We start from the raw sequence: 14308 nt of genomic DNA on the forward strand, positions 1-14308 counted from the left end.
AGCCATTTCATCCCTGCCTTCCCACTATACTTCACCATTTCAGGTCTAATTTCATCTATTCTTGCTGCTTTATGACATTGGAGTTTATTTACCATACTTTCCACTTCCTCAAGCGAAATTTCACCAACATCATTTTCTTCCTCCCTATGAACTTGGTTGTTCACGACACCACCATGAAGATTTCATTTTACGTTGAGAAGATTTTCAAAGTATTCCCTCTACCTGTCCAGTGATTCCCTGGGATCTGTTATGAGTTGACCTGAATTACTCAGAACACTAGCTGCCTCCGTGGATCCGTGGTAGAGTGTTGGCCTCCGGATCCCAAGATAGCGGGTTCAAACCCGGCAGAGGTAGTCGGATTTTTGAAGGGCGGAAAAAAGTCCATTCGATACTCCATGTTGTACGATGTCGGCATGTAAAAGATCTCTGGTGAAATATTTGGTGTTTACCCGACAAAATTCATTAAATCTCAGCCATAGACGCCCAAGAGAGTTTTGGTTTACTCGGTCTGCCATCTAGTGGGCCTAGAGTAAAATGGAACGTCGAAATTGACGAGCAGACAGCCAGATGGCGTCGAATCGTCTGCACACGGTAGCTGAGGCCATACGATTATTATTATTATTATTATTATTATTATTATTATTATTATTATTATTATTATTATTATTACTCAGAACACTGTTCATTTCCTTTCTCCCCTCCCTTCTTAAGATTCTTTACTACTGTCCAGAAAGGTTTCCCTGCTGCTTGACCTAGCCTTTCCAGGTTATTACCAAAATCTTTCCATGACTTCTTTTTTGGATTCAACAACTATTTGTTTCACTCTGTTTCTTTCATTTACGTACAATTCCCTGTTTGCATCGGCCCTTGTTTGGAGCCATTTCCGATAAGTCTTCTTTTTACATTTACAAGCTGCTCTTACTTCATCATTCCACCAAGATGTTCGCTTTTTCCCGTCTGTACACACAGTCGTTCCTAGGCATTCCCTTGCTTTTTCTATATCCTTAACCTGCTTGCTGTCCACTGTTTGAAACTTCTCACTAATCATATCCATGTACTTCTGTCTAATTTCCTCATCCTGGAGATTTTCTACCCTTATTTGTTTGCAGGCAGATTTCACTTTCTCTACCCTAGACCTAGAGATACTTAGTTCACTACAGATCAGATTGTGGTCTTTATCATTGAAAAATCCCCGAAAAACCCGTACATTCCTAACAGACTTCCTGAATTCGAAGTCGGTTAAGATATAGTCTATTATGGATCTGGTACCCCTAGCCTCCCATGTGTAGCGGTGAATAGCCTTATGCTTGAAGAATTTCTTGGTAACTGTTAAACCCATGCTAGCACAGAACTTCAGCAAACGCTTCCCATTCCCATTAGCTTCTATATCTTCCCCGCATTTGCCAATCACCCTTTCATATCCTTCAGTTCTATTTCCAACTCCTGCATTGAAATCGCCCATTAGCACTATCCTGCCCTTGCTTTTTACCCTGACTACGACGTCACTCAATGCTTCATAAAACTTGTCAACTTCATCCTCATCTGCACCCCACATGGTGAATACACCAAGGCAGTTCTCATCCTAATTCCTCCAACTGCCAAATCTACCCACATCATTCGCTCATTTATGTGCCTAACAGAAACTGTTGCGTGCAGTGGTTTTCCTGATAAACAGCCTTACCCCACACTCTGCCCTTCCCTTTCTAACACCCGTCAAGTATACTGTATAATCTCCTATCTCTTCCTCGTTATATCCGCTTACCTGTATATCACTTACTCCTAGCACATCCAGATGTATCCTCTTTGCTGACTCAGCCAGTTCTACCTTCTTTCTTCCATAAGCTCCATTAATATTGATAGCTCCCCATCGAATTCCATTTCCTTCACCAAGTTGTTTCCAAGGTGTCACTCGCCTGTCAAATGAGAGTGGGACTCCATTACTCCCATAGGTCTGAGGCTTGCTTAAAATATTCTGAGCTCGGTAAATTCATGAAGCAGGATGCTACACTACTTGCACATAGTCCAAGTGAGGATCTCTCCTCTAACGGGTTAGGGACGACCTGTGGATTGTATAGTCCTAGTCGTCTGAGCACAAGGAGGGCCACAACTCAGAATATGTTCGAGATGCCCACTCCCATTCCATAGCGACTGGTATCCTGACACTCTCAGGACCACTTACTAGGCCACTCAGTCGTTGCCCATGGTTCACGAACTAGGACGTGACTACAGTAACCCACACCATGAACCATAGATTAAGTTTTAAAAAAAATTTCAAATGAAAATTAATGAAAATATTGACTACTTGAAAATAACTTCATAAAATAATTTCGTGTGGCTGTTTCTAGCCGAGTGCAGTCCTTGTAAGGCAGACCCTCGGATGAGGCTGGGTGGCATCTGCCATGGGTAGGTAACTGCGTGTTATTGTGGTGGAGGATAGTGTTATGTGTGGTGTGAGTTGCAGGGATGTTGGGGACAGCACAAACACCCAGCCCCCAGACCATCAGAAATAACCAAATAAAGGTTAAAATCCCCGACCCGGCCGGGAATCAAACCCGGGACCCTCTGAACCGAAGGCCAGTACGCTGACCATTCAGCTAACGAGTCGAACAATAACTTCATGAAATATTTTTTTATTCTTGATGGTGGTCGTGGTGGTGGTGATTACTGTTTTAAGAGGAAGTACAACTAGGCAACCATCCTCTATTAACACTAATCAGAGAGAAAAAACGGAAGGGATCCAACACTTCGAAAAATGAAGGTGTTTGACCAAAGAAAGACAAGGGCCATGAAGGGCATGGAAATGAAGGACTCCCTAAGCCTCGAACGCTCTAATACCGTCAGGGTCGGAAAAGAACACGAGTTGACCAATGGAAGTCGGATAGGATAGATGAAAGTGAGGAGCCAGGCACAAGTGGAAGCAATGCCAGGACTCAGCTATGGGCCCTGTGGTCGCCAACCCACGCTCCCATCTTCAGAGCCCTATTAGTTGCCTCTTACGACAGGCAGGGGATACCGTGGTTGTTATACCGCCCCCAACCACAAGTGGGAGGGTTCTTGGAATGAGGAGATAAAGCCTAATTTATGATTGAACTCTATGGATGAAGCTTTGTGTATAAACTGGCTTTTGTAATGGGGTCATGTAAGGTGAATGGAGGAGGATAGGTTATCTAGAAGAGTAGAGGGGGAATAAGGTGACAGTAGTTAGACTCTGTTTCTAATTATTTAAATTTAAGATATCATCATCACCATCCTGAACCATCTCCAGTTTCCCGGGTGTGGTGTATGAGCCTCCTCCATCTCATCCTGTCTTGTACCATTCTTCCTCCACCAACTTGTCCCAATCATGACCTCAGCAGTACATCATTCTTAACTAAATCTATCCATTTCCTTCGTGGCCTTCCCACGGGTCGTCTTCCTTCTACTTTTCTGTCAAATTCCTTCCTTGCAGTTCTGTTTACTGGCATCCTCTTCATGTGACCAAACCACTTCAGTCTTGGTATCTGAATCTTATTGAGGAGAGAATCATCTATTCCTACTTCTTCTCTAATTTTCTCATTCCTAATGTGAGATGTATGAAACTAAATTAGACCACAAAGCTAGTCGGAAATAGAGGATTGTAGAGGCAATTAGTTCATTCACAGAGGCTTGCTGAGTGAATGATGAAAGGCATCACAGTCTATATTGATGATATATGTCTAAAAATAGCATATAACTTAGTCATTCGTAAGGTTTGGTTTTTTTTTTTTTTTTTTTTTTTTTTTTTTTTTTTTTTTTTTTTTTTTTTGTTACGACTTTTCATTGCTTCACAGTTGATAATGGAATATATCTATGTCGAATTCCAGGAGCGACACTATGCTGAATTCATATCAGCCAACAGTAGTGTATCCCCTGCGGGTGGGGGACACAGACGAAGAATACACCTGTGGTATCCCCTGCATGTTGTAAGAGGCGACTACAAGGGGCGACCAAGGGATGATTAAGAACCATGAGACTACTTGTGATTAGTACCATCATGCGGGGAACACTATGGGTCGACTTTACTTGCAAGTAGTACCACTACGTTAGGCAACCAATAGGTGTGTGATTAGTAGCAGCAGAGAGTGGTTCACTTTGTGTTTACAGTACCTGTGATTAGTACCACTACTGTATATGAGCGACACCGTGAGTCTGCGTTGCTTGTGATTAGTACCCATTATGTGATAATTCGGGTCCCTGCGATTAGTACGTCTAGGTGAGGAACACCGTGGGTTTGCGTTGCCTGTGAGTGGTGTCATTATGTGAGAAACATAGGTCTTCGTTACCTGTGCTGTACAATACTTATGAGTAGTACCATAATTTGTGGAACACCGTGACTCTACGCTACTTTTTATTAGTACTGCTACATGAGAAATACCATGGTTCTACCAGACTTAAAATATGATTCGGACTTGAGGTCGGTTGATCTTATTCCGATGGGTATAAACGTCTCAAAATTAGGATTGACCCCCTGAAAGTTTTTAGCCGCCAGTCCACGAGTTCATCAGTGCTGATTCCGAAGACTCTCATGATTTCCACCACCTTTTTGGGAATCGTCCCGCTGACGCCAACACTTGAATATCCTCTAGCTGGTATTTTTCTGTGCAATGTGGCACTGCAGGCAAATATATATGTTTCTTTTCATTTTGGTTTGTATTGAAATTGATCACTATCAACAAGTATGGGAAGGTCCACCTATTTAATGCCGTTATTTTGATATTATTATTATTATTATTATTATTATTTATTATGTATCGGGACAAGTTTTGACCCTGTTGTATTGGGTCGTTTTAAGCCTTAATTGATAAATAGAAGGGATATTACATGCAAATTACAATCACCAATAACATAATATGGTACAGTCGGTATGTCTTGACTTAGTGACATAATATGTTTGTGGCTACATATGAGTCTATTCAAATAGATGTTGCTTGCACATGCATCTAAAATTGATTGGGGTCACTTGTCCTTGTAAGAAAAATGTGGTATTGATCTAAAACGGTACGTTATATGTACACACTGCACAGTTAAAACGGGGGAGGTTAAAATAACACATTAAAAATGTTTCTTTAATTTACGTATTTGTTATGATGTCCTTTGAAATCGTTTCTGATTGAAATCCAATTCACCGAGCTCGATGGCTGCAGTCGCTTAAGTGCGGCCAGTATCCAGTATTCGGGAGATAGTGGGTTCGAATCACACTGTCGGCAGCCCTGAAGATGGTTTTCCGTGGTTTCCCATTTTCACACCAAGCAAATGCTGAGGCTGTAACTTAATTAAGGCCACGGACGATTCCTTCCCACTCCTAGTCCTTTCTTGTCCCATCGTTGCCATAAGACCTATCTGTGTCAGTGCGACGTAAAGCAACTTGCACACAAAATCCAATTCACAATAATGTAAACAAGGGTATTCTTAAAATCACAACTTCAATTATGTGTTACACAACCTGAAAGACATAGCTTTGACTTGAAAGTATTGATATTTCCATCTTCAGTTTTTCATATCTTCCCATGCATACAAATTCTTAAGAAGTTATGGATTCTTTTTATTCTACCTCACCCCAGACAGAATAAGAACATCTTCAGCCTAAAACTAATTGTAATGAGAAACTCATGGTATTCTTGATAACGCTAAAAACAATGACGTATCCGTAAATTGCTTAAGAGTCAAAATGACAAAACATTTCAACTCCATGAGCTGTGTTTTAACTGTGTTGACATAATGTGATAGGCTGAGTCACAATTATTTTTTGGTTGAAGATGTCTCACAAGGAAGAGGCAAAACATGCCCCTATTTAAAATAAAATTAAAATAAATAGTATTGAACAGTATTGTAAAGATGGAGTTACTCAATTATTAAGACCTTCTATCTTGTTGATGATGTTTGTTGTTTTAAGGGGCCTAACATCGAAGGTCATCGGCCCCTATCTTGTTGAGTTTGATAATACAGATTAATTATGAAATTTATTTCTTGTGTCCTTTGATGTGGTTATAACCTTGCATTAGTGTTGGTATTAAAAAGTTGACCTATACTTGAACACCTTTGGTCCTCAAGTTGTAATTATTGATAAGAACATGCAAACTACCATTTATGTTGTATGAATATGTGGCCTTCTTATCTGGTGGAGTAATCCACACACTGGTATACCAGATCAGAAGGCCTGTTTTTTAGTTGCAGTCCTCGTCTCAGCTCCATAAGTGAGAACAGGCAAAATAAGCGTCCATTAATTTTCTCTTAATGTTAATAATAATTTTGTGTGGCTATTTCTAGCAGAGTGCAGCCCTTGTAAGGCAGACCTTCCGATGAGGGTGGGCGGCATCTGCCGTGTGTAGGTAACTGCGTGTTATTGTGATGGAGGATAGTGTTGTGTGTGGTGTGCGAGTTGCAGGGATGTTGGGGACAGCACAAACACCCAGTCCCCAGGCCATTGGAATTAACCAATGAAGGTTAAAATCGCTGACCTGGCCAGGAATCGAACCCGGGACTCTCTGAACCGAAGGCCAGTACGCTGACCATTCAGCCAAGGAGTCGGACTGTCTTAATGTTAAGCCTGGATAATCGATCTTGAGAAGGAAGCTAAGAAATTTATATTCTTCTCCAGATCTCTTTATCCAGCCTTTTCTGAAAAGTACACCGCTTGTGTCCTAAATAGACATATTCTAAAACCAAAATCCAAAATTTTTGGCTGCAGACTTTGTAAGTGGAGGATTAGAATAAGACTTCTGCGGCGAGATATACAAGAGAATGGAAAAAATGGAATGATTATTTTATGTTAAGGCAGAGTGCTTCCGTAGACTAGAGCTACAGTTAATGCTAGAATCTCTGAAGTGCTGGAATGTGAGATGATGAGGACCTCGCTGCAGCTGTGTCCACTGTTCTGTTCTGGTCTATCCACCACTGATGAAAGCTGCAGCTGGAAATTTTGAACTTTTATGGGCTTCTTGTGTGTGTAACTGACTTGGTAATGATTTAGCAACCTGTGAGAGAACGGGGCCAATAAGGGTCCGCTCGACAACACAATTGATTTTGTCTTCGGCGGCTTTAATTCTTTTCCAAGTAATTAAATTCTTCCAGTAAATTCACTTCTGTCTATGGATGTACTTTCAGTGGTTGATCAGACCAGTCCTAGCATGGAATAAGCGTCCACACAGATTTGCACAGAATTGTTGGAGAAGGGCGTGGTGCTGCACAGAGTTTACGTGCTTCTCTCCTGGCCTCTTCACATCTGCGTTGTTGCCCTTCAAACAGAGTGGCAGCAACAGGGATTTGATTTCAATTATTATATGGTGATTACTAATTTAATTCATTTCATCATCGTTGTCGTACATGTTTTGGGAAAAGGATTGTTTCTCTTCTTCAGTGATAATAGAAAGAAAAAAAAGTCAAAATCTTCAAGGATGGAATTTTTAATGTTAGGTTTTTCGTTGTAGGATAAGAAGATTCTTTGGGGCTGGCAAAACATAGGATTGAACTTCACTGTGTCGATTTCCTTAAATAAGAAGGTTTCCATGTGCCAAGCAAAATATATCTGCTTTTGGCTAAATTTAAATGCATCAACCGATACTTTTAGAATAATACATTCAATACAGTTCAAAAATTGGAATGATACACTCAACAGACTGCACTCGGTTTTTTTTTTTTTGTTTGCTACTTGCTTTACGTTGCACCGACACAGATAGGTCTTATGGCGACGATGGGACAGGAAATGCCTAGGAGTGGGAAGGAAGCGGCCGTGGCCTTAATTAAGGTGTGAAAATGGGAAACCACGGAAAACCATTTTCAGGGCTGCCGACAGTGGGGTTCGAACCTGCTATCTCCCGAATACTGGATACTGGCCGCACTTAAGCGACTGCAGCTATTGAGCTCGGTGCACTCAGTTTTCACAATGTGACAAGATTTTAATATTTTTCCTCAAGAGAGGATAGTTGGGCTGAGTGGCTCAGATGGTTGAGGCACTGGCCTTCTGACCCCAACTTGGGAGGTTCAATCCTAGCTCAGTCCAGTGGTATTTGAAGGTGCTCGGATACATTGGCCTTGTGTTGTTAAATGTACCAGCATGTGAAAGAACTCCTGCAGGACAATATTCTGGCATCTCAGAAAAACAGTCAAAAGTAGTTAGTGGGACGTAAAAAAGAAGTTTCAAGTACCTAGGGGAATGGATTGAATGAAACCACTTTGAAAGTGAGAAGGACCAAAATGGAAGTAGCTTTCCAGAAAACCAATAGCATGTACAATAAGAAAGTCCTGTCTTGGAACATAAGGCATTGTAACACAGTAATTAAGCTGGAAGCACTCTATGCAGCAGAGACACTAGTCATGGGGAGGAAAGGGCAAATGGAGAAATTGGAAATCAAGGAGAGGAAAATTTTGAGGAAGATCATGGGTCCCAAATTCCAAAATAACAAACAAGTTTTCTGTAAAAACGAAAACCTCTATGTAAAGTTGGAGAGACTCTCGGATACCATGAAGAAAAGGAGGATTGATTTCTATGGACACATTTTCCGAATGAATCCTGACAGTTTAAATAAACAGATCTTTGACTTCTTTTACAAAAAAGAAGACTAAACCCAATTGGTTTAAGGAAGTGGAAAAGGATCTGAGAGATCTTAAGATTACCAAAGTCATGTTAAAGAATGGTACAGCCAAGACCATGACCAAAGACAAAACTAAGGGGTTCCAAGTTAAGATCAACACCAGAAAACCAATTCAGATATCAGAGGAGGAAAGGAGGAGGAAATAAGACAGAATGAAGAACTATTGGGAGAAAAAAAGGACACAAGCATCTAAGAAGCGATTGATTTGACGTACCCCAAAAATGCGTGATTCAAAGTCAAGAAGAAGAATATAAGATTGGTTTTGGATAGCGAAATGAAACAGAATTTTGGTAGATTTTAACGTGTTTTTTATTTTGTGTATTTTATGGTGAGGTCTTATGTATTGTAATTTTAAGCACCTCCTTGGAGATTTTGGCTGGTTTTTTCTATTATTGTTGTAGAGAAATGATCATTTTTCTCGAAACATGTACAATGATGATGAAATTAATTAAATTAGTAATCAGTAGGGTTTGGAAATTTATGACCTAAAGAAGTACAAAATATGCCCTTAAAAATAGATAAACATGACCCTAAAACAGAAAATATGACCATACGTATGTACTTCTAACGAATTATTTTTTCCCATTAGTTCTTTCATGTTAATTATGCAATATTTTTATACAGTCTTATGGGTTCGACCCCCACTGTCGGCAGCCCTGGAGATGGTTTTCCGTGGTTTCCCATTTTTACACCAGGCTGTACCTTAAGGCCACTGCCACTTCCTTCCCACTCCTAGCCCTTTCCTTTCCCATCGTCGCCATAAGACCTCTCTGTGTCGGTGCGACGTAAAGCAAAATTGATAGTCTTGTTGCACTGCTTCAGTTACTTTCTTTACTAGTTCTTTTAATTTAATTTCACTAGTCTCTACCACAAATTCATTATCATTAAACTGTGATCAGTACTGAAGATGATATTACTTAATACTATCTAAATATTTCTATCACAGTACTTTTCTATTTTTAGGCTAGTGGATTACTTATGCAGTACTTCATCATCAACTATGCAGTCTTAGTCAAATGTTCTGTTTCTGGACTACTCAGTCCACCAACATCAATTATGTTCAACCTACTGTCAGACTCCTCAAGATTTTCACAACAAAAATGTTGCACTTGCATTTGATTTTTAAGGACAAGACATCGTGTAATTTTTATCTACAAATGAACATGTTTTTCACTGTGCATGTACCAATGTGCTAACATCCGTGTGGCAATTTTTACAAGTTTTTTAAAATTTTTGTGTCGACTGATGTCTCTCTAGGGATGAACCATGTACCGATTTTAACGTAGTTTATTAATAAAGACACAAAATTGTATTGTAAAGATGCAACACTTGATAAGGATTGCTTAAGTAATACTGCTGTCTTATACAGTGGTGACAGAGACCGTACAGCTGCTCCCGCAAACCAATTAAATTTGTATTTGTTATTGGAATTAAGAATGCACCAACAGTTACCGTGGATACCAGATATTCTACATTCATCTGAAAATTTGTGTCTACCATTGTCGGTGGACATTAAAACGCTTTAGCACTTGACTTTGCACACTTTGTAGAAGAACATTTTTCTTTCGTTACCGGAGCATTCCTCTCCAAACTCTTAAACGCAGTTTCTGTATTTAACACTTTCTTTAGGTATTCTAATGTCAGCTATATCACTGTTAACTCTGAGTCCTGCAAAATGCTTCTGTTGAATTGTTTAAGAAAGGTGAGGGGAGAAGAATGTAACTCAGGTGCTACCTGAAGAGGTCAAGAGCCATATGCTCAAAGACAGATAAGTCCTTATGGTATTTAATAAGAGATTTTAATTGCAGCCAGTGACGATACAGATGCAAGATCATGTTACGAGAGGTAATACTGAGTGAATTGTGTTTGTATATGTAGTCCGTTTTTGTCTTACAGAAGTTTGTTAGTGAGGTTCCTCTGTTTTTGCACCACATTACATTGTATCAGTCACAATTTGACCCACTTGCATTTGTCTTCTGGGTTATAGTATTTCTGTGTTGTGCATATTCCATGGTGAAACCCATGGACCGCTACTCTCTTCATGATGTGTTGTAGGTCATATCTCGCTTCAGTCCAGTCCCTGTAGATCATTGCATCCGTGGCGAAGAACTCCGTCATATCTCTTGTTTCTTCTTGGCGAGTTCTCTTATTAGATCTTAGTAGGCTTCGGTGGCTGGCAGGTGAAAGTCTAGGTGAAGTTCTTCTGTTATTCTATACAAATGATCACGATGTATTCATATCGACAGCTAACCTCCAACAAAACGCGGTAGAATAACACCCGCGGTGTCCTCTGCCTGTCGTAAGAGGCGACTAAAAGAGGCTCCAGGAGCTCTGAACTTTGGAGCGTGGGTTGGCGACCACGGGGCTCTTAGCTGAGTCCTGACATTGCTTCCACTTACTTGTGTCAGGTTCCTCACTTTCATCTATCCTTTCTGACCTCCCTTGGTCAACACTTGTTCTTTTCCGACCCCGACGCTATTAGGTTTGCGAGGGCTAGGGAGTCTTTCATTTTCACGCCCTTCGTGGCCCTTGTCTTTCTTTGGCCGATATCTTCATTTTTCGAAGGTCGGATCCCTTCCATTTTTCTCTCTGATTAGTGTTATATAGAGGATGGTTGCCTAGTTGTACTTCCTCTTAAAACAATAATCACCACCACCTCTTCTGTGAAGAACTGTTCCTTTGTTAGCACCTAGGTGAGGCGTGAGGTTGAGTACTTTGATAGACTTAGAACTCTTTCCAGGAAGTGAGCTTCGACTTTTTCTGTCTTCTATATTTTTATTGTTTCGGTTCTTCCATATCACCTCTAATCCGTAGCAAAGACCGAGGAGGGAACCAAAATTTCATCAAGCGGAAATTTTGGGAGGTGCTGGAACATCTTCTAAGGCATTATTAGCAATTTTAAATAAAGGGTGTGACACTCGTATAGGTTTGGCCATTAAAATTTATGTCGTAAAGGGCCTTGGAGGATGTTTGTGATTTTTACAATTACAATTAAAGTAAGAAATAAGTAGTTTACTAATATCAAGGTGATTAAGTGATTAGGTTTATTGTAAAGTCATAATTGGTGCCATCTTCAGTCGGAATATGGTCATCGCCGTTTCCAAAGATAGTTTTCTCAGTTTCTTTATACTATTTGCTGCCATCCTGGCTGTTTGATGTGTAGGTCGTATGTGTCCTCTCGGCTTTGCAACGTGATTCCTAGGTATTTGAAGTTTGATAGTTTCGCAGTGGATTTCCTTTATACAAGACATAGTCATTCGCTGCCAGTCTTCCGTCCCTTCTAAATGTCATTTTCACTATTTTCTTCTCATTTAGATTCAAGTCTTTTTTTCTGCCCATGCTACATGTTGTTGAAGGCATCTTGGGCATTTTGAAGTTTTTGTGATACAATTACCATGTCATCTGCGTAGGTTGACATTTTCTGTTGCTATTTCTTCTGGGACTGCTGCAGTGGCTATTATGAAGAGCAGAGGGCTCAAAGGGTCACCTTGAAGAACACCGTTCGTTCGCTCTGTCATCTCTGTTCTTGAGACCTGGTCTATTTCTATTTGGTTTTTGGATAGGATGCTTTGTATGTGTCCGGTTTCTTGATTTCTTCATGTGATTTCTTCTATTCTTCTTATCACTCTTGCCTGTTTAGAAGGTCGAACGCCATAGTGTAATCTATGAAGATGGATGCAGTTTTCCTCTTGGGTGTTCTAGAGCTGTTTCAAAGTCATCTTGTATGCATTTCACTGCCTGAATCATCGATTTCCCTTTTATGAAGCTGAACTGTTATTCTAGTATAGTGTGTGGTATTTCCTTGTCTCTTAACAAGGGTCCAATGGCGGACCATTGTATCTATATATATAAAATAAGAGTTTTGTCTGTACATTGCTCAGAATTTGAAAATAATGGTATTTCTGTATCGTTCATGTCCATAGCAACAAGAAAATGCACTTTTTACTTTTCCGTAATTTCTGTCTGTCTGTCTGTCTGTCTGTCTGTCTGTCTGTATGTATGTATGTATGTACACGCATCACGAGAAAACGGTTGAAGAGAATTTAATGAAAATCGGTATGTGAAGTCAGGGGATGAGCCTCTACAATCTAGGCTATAAATCATTTTACTCATGCTGAGTGAAATGGTAGTTTAGGGGAAGGCCTAAAATTGAATTCGCAACTATTTGTTATTAGTGGTCGTATTTTAAAGAAAATGGGTATGCAAAGTTGGGGAATAAGTTGCTACAATCTAGGCTATCAATAATTGTATTCACGCTGAGAAAAATGGTAGTTTAGGGGAAGGCCTAAAATATAATTCTCAAATATTGTTGTTATTAGTAGTCCTATCTTGATGAAAATCGGTATGCAAAGTCAGGAAATAAGTCGCTATAGTCTAGGCTGTAAATAATTTTATTCACGCTGAGTGAAATGGTAGTTTAGGGGAATGCCTAAAATGTAATTTTCAAATATTTCTTATTAAGAGGTGTAATCGATGAATGCTACATAACTAGGGTTATATAGTATTAAATTTCCTATTATTCATGTCTTATACATTGTTACCGTACGGCTATGATCACAAAGATATTCATGATTTTGGATTTTTGTTACTAAGTCCATATCAGCGCCGAGTAACCAGAAATGGGTAAACAGTATTTAATGAAAATCGGTATGTAAAGTCGGAGAATAAGAAACTACAGTTTATGGTATAAAATATTTTACAAACCACAGAGTCGAAAGAAAACTAAATGTGAAGGCCTACAATATAGAAAGCTCATAACATTGATCAACAATAACATTACATTGACCATTGTTTGTCGTGATATGCTTTGTGTCATCTGTTGCCCTTCATCTCCGGTAGATAGGATTACTGCTGCGTACAGAGTATTTTTTATTTGATTTACGTCGCACCGACATAGATAGGTTTTATGGCGACGATGGGATAGGAAAGGGCTAGGAGTGCCTTACACCTCAATTAAGGTACAGGCCCAGCATTTGAATGGTGTGAAAGTGGGAAACCACGGAATACCATCATCAGCGCTGCCGACAATGGGGTTCGAATCCACTATCTCTCGAATGCAAGCTCAGAGCTGCGCACCGCTAACCACACGGTCAACTCGCCCAGTCGTACAGAGTGTAACAGCCTGCTTGAATATTGATGGGAAGTAGCTGGGGAGTTAGAGAACTTTCTTCTTTAGCATGACATTCCCCTGGTTTATAAATTTTCTGATACTACTGGTACGTAACACACTGATCATCATAGCATTCGGGCTACTCAATCCCTACTCTGAGGCACTGATTGGAATGAACAGTATGCATATTTAGCGGAATAATGGCAGATGAGTGTTCGTGGCAATCTGCGGCCTGGTCATCCCAGCTCTGGAACTTTGGACTATTAGATTGGCACCGCAATCTAACCGCAGCACTGTTCGTTAAAAGTGATAAAACGTGCGGCTTTCCATTTGATCGAGTATTTTATATGACAGCATTGCTTTTAATAGCTACATTCATACTTACGTTTTTGTAATGACCTATGTTGATTTCAGGTTAAGAAAATCACAAAGTCAGTCATTCTGAGAATCCCGTAGCGAAGCACGGGTACACCAGCTAGTTGGTGTTATAAATTTGCTCATTCGGGATGGGTATTTCATGTTCCCTATGGGAATCAACATCTGTATCATCTTAACAAGGGTGTCATTCCAGCAGACGCAAATGTCTGCA

The 14308-nt window shown here is 40.1% G+C and overlaps 1 protein-coding gene across 1 annotated transcript in view; it reads left to right on the forward strand.

Moving 5' to 3' along the window:
- ArgRS-m (arginyl-tRNA synthetase, mitochondrial) overlaps window positions 1-14308 on the forward strand; it is a 41093-nt gene that overhangs the window by 4133 nt on the left and 22652 nt on the right. The gene's annotated exons all lie outside the window — the stretch shown is intronic.

Source organism: Anabrus simplex, chromosome 13, assembly GCF_040414725.1.
Source record: "Anabrus simplex isolate iqAnaSimp1 chromosome 13, ASM4041472v1, whole genome shotgun sequence".
Taxonomy (NCBI): Eukaryota; Metazoa; Arthropoda; class Insecta; order Orthoptera; family Tettigoniidae; genus Anabrus; species Anabrus simplex.